Raw genomic sequence first — 9,726 nt, 5'->3', positions numbered from 1 at the left:
TGGAGGAGGGAGAGATGCAGCAGCAGGGACCTCTGCCCCTGCCAGCTGTGGGTGCAGGAGAAGGGACAGGCAATGATGGAGGTTGCCTACCTCCAATGGAAGGGATGCTGGCCGGGGCCAGGAGGACCACAGACCTCCTCTGCAGCTCCTCCTTCCCTCCCTAAGTGCATCCAGGGCTCTGGGTGAGGGCAGCCATCACCCACCCTGTCAGACACATCTCAGTGCCTCTCTCCCTGCTGAAGGGTGCCTCGCACACTGCTGCATGATTGACTTTAAATATAAGAAGTCAAAACAACCGAAGGCTGCCCATGGAAAGCTGCCTCCCAGCTCCTGACAGCCCACACGGCCTCCTCCCGGCTCATCAGCAAGGCACAGCTCCCCCTGACACGACATTTCTCTTTCTCTGTCAGTTGGCAGAAGTCACCTCGCGAGGTCCTCGATGGGGAGGGGGACCAGGATGCGAATGGGTTTGTTGCTGCTTCGCAGATGAGCATCAATCTGGATGAGGCTGAGCGTGCCCCCGAGGTGAGAGTGCACCAGTGTCTCAGCATTTGATGGGTGGCTGGGGACGTGCCACCTCTGATGGAGACATGGCAGCGTGTGCTGCTGTCACACAGGGGAGAGAAGGCAGCATGCGAGATGAGGCACCGTGGGTATCTCCTGTGCCAGCATCCCAGGCACTGCAGCCTGCCAGGCAGAAATGCAGTGAGGGCAATGCACTGGGAGGGGGTCTTGAGGGGATTTGCAGGTTTGGTGGTGCTGGAGGTTGAGGCATGGGGACAGGGAAGCAGTGGGAAGTGAGGATGTATTGACAGAGTGAGATCCACTGCTCCTGGAAAGGAAGATCGCTTCGAACCCATGGGGTGACCTTAACTCTGCCCCTGGGCCACAGTGGCACAGCCGTGATTGCCCCTAAGCCCATGATCACACTCACACAGTGACAGGAGACTGTGCCTGTGCAGAGCCCATGCTGCCTGCACGCAGGGGTCCTGCTGGGCACCGGGGCATGGTTGTCATAGAGAAAACAGGAGCTGATGGGCATCTCTGGACTTAGATCTGCTGATACCAGCAAAGGACCTGGGGGGCTCAGGCAGGCTGGAGACAGCATCTTTCTGCCCCAGGGACATCCCTGACCTCCCCAAATATCCCTTCTCCTTGCAGTTTGCTGCAGCAAATGGGGCTTGTAGGCTGGCTTCTGAGACTTGGTGTCTCACGCAAGCCAGGATCAGCATCCAGCATCCACCTGGAGCAGGACATGGGCAATACTGCCAGGTGAGGAGAAGCTTGCGCAGGAACAGGGAGGACCTAAGCCTATTGTCTGCAGAGAGGAGGTCTTGCTTTTGCTGCAGGATCTTCTGGATGCTCACCCCATGGGTCTGCTGAGAGGTTCATTCTTGTCTCAAGCAGATTAGACCAGAAAGAATGGCAGAGCAATTACTGTGAGGAGACAGGTACCAGGCACCCTCCAGAGAGAGCCCTTGTGCCCTGACTGCAGCCTCAAAGGCAATGAAGGAGCAGCTATTCACAGCGGGTTTTAAAGTCCAGATGTGCTGGAGGAGTGTCAGCAGCTTCTCCAAAAACTGTTCTTTATTCTACTCCTACATCAGCCATGGCGCAGGGGTGTCAAGCAGGGGGTGGCTGTCTTGAAGGGTCTGCGATGTGCAGTAATCACCCTCTAAAGTCACAAAGAAGGCAGACAGCATCTTCAAAGAGCTGCCAGAGCAAGGAGCTCTCACCTTGAATAGCACAGGCCAAGAGCTTTCACAGCCTTTTATGCATAGCCAAGAACTGAGAAGCGTTTGCAACCCATCATCTTCACCTTGCCCTCGCAAAATAGCCTGAAGAGCATGTGCCCATGGAGAACCAGCGGCTACCCAACAAGAGGGGACAGATCTTGCTGAGGAAGGTGTTCAGCAATCTCCTCCATAAGACTTTGATCTGGAAAGCTTTGGTTTATCAGAACAGGGTGCCCAGAGAAGCTGTGGCTGCCCCATCCCTGGCAGTGTTCAAGGCCAGGTTGGATAGGGCTTGGAGCAAGCTGCTTTGATGGAAGGAGGGGGCAATGGCCAAGGACTATTAGAAGTGACTGAGTCAACCCCCTGATGCTCACCGGCATTGGTTGGGGTTTATTCCTTCCTACATGTGTGCATAAAGCAAATGTCAATGCAAGCAGCATTTCAAGATAAAATCAGTGTTAGTAACACTGATTCTGATAATGCTGCTACCAAGAATAACTGTGTCAGCACTGAGAGAGGGCAGGGAGAGCCCAGGTTCCAAGCAGCGTGCACTTGGAATGCTGCAGCAGGACAGTGGGTTTAGGCTGGAACTGTCTGCCTGGGTGTGCATGCACACACAGCACTTCTGGAAGGCTGAAGCTGTGTCTGGAAACCAATGGGGTTGATCTCAGAGATGGGGTGAAGGCAGGATGTGCTGGGTCACTGCAGGCTGCGAGGGGTCTTTGGTGCCGGGATGGGTGCGTATGTGCACGTGTAACGCAGCAAAGGGGGGGTCTCACTCTGTTTCTCTCTGCTGGAGCCCCATTGCCCTGTTCCTCCCCATCACGGGTGATCTCCCTGCTGTTGTTTCCCTCTTATTCTTACCCAGCGCAGGAGATGGAGGATTTTCTGCCATTGCCTCGGAGCAAGCGTGCTCTTAAGTTCCTTCCAAGACTCACACCAGGGCCGCGTCTCTGCATGTGTGGTCTCTTGGACTGCGCAGCGCGCTCATAAATAAATAAGGAGAAAAGTTCTTAATCTTCATTCGAAAGCTCCTGGTATCACAATGCTGCTGCACAAAAGCCATCTTATTAGCCCCAAGTGCAAAATGCTGCCTTTTCTTGCAGAAGCTCATTAATTGCAGGTCACCATTCAACAAGAAAGATGAGGCACTTGAGTTCTTCAGGCTCTCATTAGCCACCGAGCTGAACAGTATGTGTGAAATTAACAGTCACCTGAGTACCTCTATAATTTCATAATTATTAGGCCTAATGGGTTAGTCTCTGCCAAATGGTTTTAACTCCTTCCCAGCCGGAGCAGGGAATCAATCGCGCGCCATGCCAAGGCTGGCGGATTGCGCGGCGTTTCTACCCATTTAACAGCTTTCCTTGTGGAAATAATAATAAGGAGAGGAAGTTTCCAGGATCATGTACTGTTTGCATGGTTTAGCATATGTTTAGCTTTTAATTATTCATATACAGCGCGCCAAGGAAGCAGATAGCCTGTATCCCAGCGAGTGGGTGAAAGAGCTCTCTGCAAAGGGATTTTAATTGGTTTTAAAACGTGTTCTCTGTGTGTGTGTGTGTGTTTGCATTTGCGTGTGTGTGTGTGTGCGAGTTGAGCCTTTGGTTTCTCTTCTCCTTGATGATTACACTACATTATTTCCCGTCTCTTGCGTTTTTATTTATCTTAGGCTTAAAAAGCAGAATCGGAGCTGAGATTTCGGTCTCTGCTTTTGAACTCAAGGATCTTGGAAATGGCAGTGCCTTTTCATGGGGATTTGCTCCTACTTGAAGCCAGCTTAGGCGGGGAGCCAGAGAGGAAGGCTGCCTCTCACCTCCGAGTACCTCATTGTTTTCCTTCCTTTTCTCTTGCAGTCCAGGTAGGAATGTGCACAGCACGGCCTCACTGAATTGGGGTGCCTCTGTCCCCTTGCCCCCCATGGGGATGCACTGGGCAGCCCTCCTACCTGCACAGCCTGGGGATACAGCCCTTGCCCACCCCAGCACTGCCCATGCTGCTGGGACAACCCTGCCCCTTCCCATTGTCCTGGCAAAGGCTGGATCCAGGCACAGGGTGGCCGCTCAGGCCAGTTGCAAACCCACAGTAGGTTGAGTACCTGTGAATTGAAGTCGCTTCTTAAAACACCTCTGCACCCACCATAGGATGGGTTCTATGGGGAACGCTTCTCCAAGACCCAGGGTATCACCCCCTTTCACAGAGCTGAGCTCAAGCACAGGGTCCAAGGTGCTGCAGCAGTAAAACCCTGAGAGCTCTCGTTGGTGAGGAACTGTGGCTCCAGCAGCTTCTCTGGCATCAGCAGAGGTGGCTGAGCTGCACCAGCCCCGAGCTGTGCCCACCCTCAGCCCGCAGCCTCCCCATTCGTTACCTCCATCCCATTGTACAGGGTTAGGGTTGGGGTTTTTGGCTGATGCTGTCCTGACATCGGTTTTCATTGTGCAAGAGCTAAGGAAGGGGGTCACGGTACCTGAAACCCCTGGGGCTGCAGTGGGGCTGAGCAGTTCTTGTGTCCTCACAGTGTCTGTGGCACAGGGGTGTCCCAGGGCTGCGCCAGCCTCCACCAGCAGCCTCAGTACCAGCGTACTCATGGCAGCAGCGGGGACCTGAAGCTCTCAAAGATGCTGCCTCCCAGTGAGAGCAGGGATGGGCTCCTCAGGACCCTTTTCAAGACAGGAACCAGTTGAGATACCTGCAGCCCATTGGAAAAGACAGAGGCTTGGATGGCATCCAGCATCAGACCCCTAACAATGAGCTAAAGTTTTCATGGCAGCGTTCAATTCCCTGCGCTGCCTGAGCTGGGAGATCAAGGCTGGGAGGAGGGAGGGTCTCTCTTCACTTAGGTGCTGCAGAAACGTCTCCTTGGATGATATTTCACCTTACCTCTCCTTGCCACATCTGTCAACTTCTGCTAATTACTGAGTTTGCTATCACCCTCTGCACTGATGTGAAGGGTAGGGAAAACAGAAAAAAGGAGGTTAAGGGATTCTACAATTATAAATGATGTCTGGCAGGCTAAGGTACCATATAATGCATTATAAGCACTTAAAAAGCTAACCCGTTCTGTCTTCTTTCTTTGGCATAAATAATGGCTTTTTTATGAATAAATCATGCAGCCAAGGTCTCTGAAAATAGCAGGAACCTGGAGCAGAATGTCTCCATTCTCATTTTTGCTAGGACAGCAGAGAAGTCAGCAATCCACTCCATCACCGCTGATAAACCGGGGCGAGCGCGACTCCCGGTAATGAAACAGGGAGATAAAGTTTGGGGAGGGTGAGCGGGGCAGGGGGATGCTGCTGCCAAAGCACCGAGTGCACCCGGGCTCCAAATGAAACATAATGGACTCTGAGGAGATAAGCATTCCTTCCTTGCCCCATGAATAAAGCAAGACCTCGTAACTCACAGAGAGGCAAAGCTGCCAGAGACTTGAAAGCGCTCCCTTCTGCTTCTGGTTTGTGTTTCCTTCTAATGAAGCTCCTCCAAAGCCGGGGGGGGGGCTCAGAAGTGGGGCTGGAAGCGAGCCCTGCCTTTGCGTGTGTGGAGTCCGGCGCTGCGGGCGGCGGGAGGGCGGCGGGACCCACCCGGACCTCGGCACAAAGGGCTCGCAGATGCGCTCCGCGCCGGGGGGAGCCGGCCCGGCGGAGGGGGAGGTCCCGCTGGCCTCCGGGGCGGTGCGAGCAGGGGGAGCTCTGCTGAGCGCGGGCACAGCGGCTCTGCCCCGCGCTCCACAACAGCGCAGTCACTGAGGGACAGAACCATGGAAGGGTTTGGGTTGAAGGGACCTTAAAGCTCCTCCAGCTCCAACCCCTGCCACGGGCAGGGACCCCTTCCACTGGAGCAGCTTGCTCCAAGCCCCTGTGTCCAACCTGGCCTTGAACACTGCCAGGGATGGGGCAGCCACAGCTTCTCTGGGCACCCTGGGCCAGCGCCTCAGCACCCTCACAGGGAAGAGCTTCTGCCTAAGAGCTCATCTCAGTCTCCCCTCTGGCAGGTTAAAGCCGTTCCCCTTGGCCTGTCCCTACAGGCTCTCTCTGGGGTGGAGCTGGACCCTCAGATGATCCCCCTTACAAAGGATCCTTCCCTGCTTCCTGCTCTGGCTGGAGATACCCCGCTCCAGAGCGACCACATCAGGGCACATCTGCAGGCTTGGGTGCTGTCTGGCAGGCACGCGTGGTCCAAGCACCGCGGGTCAGGCTCCCAGTGCACAGAACCCTGAATCCTGTCCCAGCCCTGGATGCTGGGCTCTGCGCACCGCAGCCCCCTTCCTGCAGGCAGTCACTTTCCTTCTTCTGAGAAGCCAGTGAAGAAAAGCTCATCCCCTTAAAAACACTTCCCATGTGGGTGCAGGTATAGGAGGCCCTGCCCGTACTCACCCTGCACCATGCAGGGAGGTTGGGATTCACATCGACCTCGTGGATCTCCTGCAGGACAGTGATTGTAGACAAGGTCCAGGGTCTCAGCCCACAACCAGAATGGTCCCTGCACAAGCCAAGCCTGTTGTGAGGCACTTCCTTGCTGGGCAGACAGCCCCCAGGCCTCCTATATATCCCCATCATCTCCAGAGCTGCAGCACCAGTGTCAGAGACCGTACAGCTCATGACAGTGGAAGGTGTCCCTGCCCAAGGCAGGGGAGTGGAACTGGATGAGCTTTAAGGTCCCTTCCAACACAAACCAGGCTGGGATTCTATGATCCTATGATCATGCCATGCCATGGGCCATCTCCCTTGGGGTAAGCAGCAGCTCCCGGCGCATCCACACATCTGTGCACATATCCAGCCATCCTCCATCCAGTTATTCTTGGGGACAAGCTCAATGAGAGCTCAGCACACACAGGCACAGCCCTGTGCCCATCACTGGGCTATGGCAGCCACCAGCACTGGCACCAGCAGGGTCTGTCTCGTACATGTATGTGCAGCACGTTCACACCTCACTAGCACAACCCCTGGGACGCACATCCCAGCAGCACCCACACTGGGGTCCGGTGCTGCCCTCTTTGATTCTCCCCAGATCCCCACAGCTTTCCCAGCAGATCCTTCCCTCTCCTCTTCCCGCAGGGAGATGCAGGTTTCCTGGGGACAGCACCTAAAGGAGGCTCCTCACTGCTCCTCCTCCTCAGGATCTCCCTGCACACAGTGCAGCCCATGCCGAGGAGGGATGGTGGAGGATGTGGAGCAGCGAAGATGCTCACGATGCCCTCATGCTGTCTCATCATGCAGGCAGCCCCAGGCCAGGTGGTTGGGCTCCTTCCTTGGGCTTCATTCAGCAAAAGCAGCTTGTGCTGTTTCTCCTTCTCCCTGGGGTGGGCTGCTCATTTTTGCCCTGTAAGACAATGCCCTCTTTCAAAAACAAAGAAATTATAAAGTACATATGAACATATGGTAACATATATTCTGGGCTGCCTATGTGGCCAATTTTCTGTATGTTACCATATGGTGCCACGTATTTAGCAAAAATATAACTTGACTGTTTCTCTTTCCATATGGGGATTCTTTTGCCTTAATTAATAACATTGAGCAAAAACTCTTTCTAAGGTTTCCAAGATTTCTGCAAGGGAATATCTTATGACAGACACATGCTCCTGAAGGCTTTCCTCCTTGTTTGTCTATAGCCTTCTGTCCTCATCCTCTTCCGCGTGCTCCAAGGGCATCTGTGGATACATCTACCCGCGGGACCACAGGGAGGGAGATGCTGCACTCATCAGCTCCCATGGGAACCCCTGTCCCCTCCCTGGGACCTGACCTTCAGCTGGATCCCTCCAGCTCATCCAGGAGCTTTGAGGAGCCGAGTTAAGGAGCACGGGATCAATGGGGAGGCCGCTGGTGCAGCATTCATGGCCACACAGGGACTGCTGCCTTCAAAGGAGTGGGAAGCAGAGCACACTTCTGCAGCTCTCCAATTAAGCCTCTCAAGCGCCAGTTATCTCATAGCAGAGCAGAATGTGTCCAAGTGTCCCCTCAGGACAAGCCTGCAGCCAACGGCAGCGAGATGAAACCAGCGCTGGCTCTGCCGAGGCAGGATGGGATGGGAAGGGTCAGAGGCACGGCTCCGGCTGCCGGGCTCCATCCCGCTCTCCCGGCCAAAGCCTGTCAATGGGCAAGTCTAAAGACAAACCCAGATGTGCCCCTTGGCCCCACAGGGATGTCCCTGCCCCATAGGCAGGCGAAAGCAGCAGGCAGAGGGGAGCTGGATGGCGATGGAGAGCGCGCACAGCAGCAGGGACGCTGTATTCCCGCCTCTCCCAATGCCCAGGGTCTCAGTGAGGAACCTGATCCCTTTTTCTCCTCCTGCACACACAGCGGGGTGGGAAGGGACATGGGCAGTGCTCAGCTTTGCTGTGGGATGAGCTTGTTCCTCCTGCCCAGCAGCAGCACATCTCAGGCAGCAACTGCTCCCCATGGGGCTGCCCCCACTCCCTGCCTCCCAGCAGCACACAGACCCCGTGCGATGCTTTGCTTGAGGGGTCTCAGCCTTCCTCAGCTCCCAAATCCTCTTTGTATTAAAAATGATGAATTATCTAAAACTGGAAATAATAATACAAAATAATATAAATGGTATTATAAATGATGAATTATCTAAAATCAGAAACTATGATACAAAATCATATAAATGATATTATAAATGATCTAAAATTGTAAATTCTAATACAAAGTAATATAAATTATATTATTAATGACGACTCATCTAAAATGGTAAAAAATAACACAAAACAATATAATTGAAATTACAAATTATGAATTATCTCAATTATCTCAATTATTATAACCTACATAATTTGTCAATATTTCTATAACATAAATTTATATGTATAGACGATGTCCAAAGCCCTGTGTCCAGGTGGGACTGCACGGACACCCCCACAAGCCACCCATCCCCATGCCGTGTATAAGACCAAGCACCGCACCTTCCCCTTGGTGGCTCTCCCCAGCTTCACCCATCCAGCCCTGTCGCTCCCATCTCACCCCAGAGCCACGCGCACACAAGCACTGGAGGCAGGAACCCAGCCTTGTAATATTTAAAACAATTTTATTCATGAAAATATGCTGTACAATGCACTATACACAGTTCTTTACATTGCCACATACACAGACTCTAACAGCACAACCAAGAAAGTTACCATTGCCTACGATAGATGCGTGGTGAGAGATGACGCCTGTCAGAGACCCTCCCCCCCAGTCTGTACAGTTATAAATACGAGGGAAAGGACGGAAACTGCTGTATGAAGCCAACCCATGGGGCCCCTTTGGCATCCCCTCGCTCCGGGCAGGGCTGGGAGCACAGGATGCTCCTTGTCCCCAAAGGCTGCCCCGTGGGGCAGGGGAGAGGAAGCGATGGAGCAGGGAGGTGGGGAAGCTGTGTCCAGAGAGGGAACCCGGAGCCTTGCACATAAAATGAAGCCCTGGTTTCCCACCCCCCCCGCCCCCCAAGCACCAACCTGCCCCACGGCACCGAGCCCAGCACCCCCTTTCCATCACCACCCCGCATCCTGGTACCCGCACATCCCTCGGCTCCATGGCGGGACCAGCCCGTGTCGCCTCCCCCTCCAGCCACCCCCTTTGCCGGGGTCCCAGCCCTCGGGGGTGCCCCCCGCCGTCCCTCGCACCGCACGACGACTGCACACACGACGCTGCACCAACACGACTCCACCGCACACACGACAACCCCACGGTCACGGAACCACAAAGACACCTTCGCAATGGGACGTGCCCCGGGGCAGGGGGAGGCGAGCGGGACAAGGGGGGGGCTTCTTTGCTACTGCTGGTGCGGCTTCCCCTGCGCCATGGTGGTCCTATTGGGGACACCCAAAGGGGGGCTTGGGGGTCCCTGTGCCTGAGCATCCCATCTGCAAATGCTGGTGTGCTGCTGGATGTGTGCCTACAAGAGCCAGGTCCCCTTCCCTTTCTCCCATGCTTGGGGGGCAGAGCCCTCCCTTTTCATCCCCACTTGCCCTCCGTGCCTGTCCTTCATGTGCAGAACTGGGGTGCCGGGGATTCAA

Source organism: Psittacula echo (assembly GCF_963264785.1).
Source record: "Psittacula echo genome assembly, chromosome: 21".
Lineage (NCBI taxonomy): Eukaryota > Metazoa > Chordata > Aves > Psittaciformes > Psittacidae > Psittacula > Psittacula echo.
The sequence above is the reverse complement of the archived record's forward strand: the minus strand, read 5'-3'. Positions refer to the sequence as shown.